Source organism: Crocuta crocuta, unplaced genomic scaffold (assembly GCF_008692635.1).
Source record: "Crocuta crocuta isolate KB4526 unplaced genomic scaffold, BGI_CrCroc_1.0 scaffold598, whole genome shotgun sequence".
Lineage (NCBI taxonomy): Eukaryota > Metazoa > Chordata > Mammalia > Carnivora > Hyaenidae > Crocuta > Crocuta crocuta.
In genome coordinates, this window is record NW_027532848.1 from 401,462 (window position 1) to 401,969 (window position 508).

Below are 508 nucleotides of genomic sequence, written 5' to 3' on the forward strand. Positions count from 1 at the left end.
AAATTCTGTAATATTAATGTTTTCATGATCACAAATTACAAGTCACCTTTTCATTTTCTTTTATGTTCTTTCCTGATCTTTAGGAAGGGAATGGTGGCCATTATAGTCAAGAATGCTTTATTATTTGTTTGTTTGTTTGTTTTACTTTTTAAATGTTTATTTCTGAGAGAGAGAGAGAGAGAGAGAAAGACATCACAAGTGGGGAGGATCAGAGAGAGAGAGGGAGGGAGACACAGAATCCAAAGCAGGCTACAGGCTCCAAGCTGTCAGCACAGAATCCAATGCAGGGATTGAACCCACAAACCAAAAGATCATGACCTGAGCGGATGTCAGACGCATAATCGCCTGAGCCACCCAAGCACCCCAAGGCNATTTAAAAGTGAATAGTGTATGAAATAAAATATCCAGAGAACCAAGAGAATTGTGATGAACTTTGGAGGATTTTTGGTAATGTCCATGATATGTGCAAAGTATTCCTTGTCAACCAGCTGTTATTGGAGTTATAAAC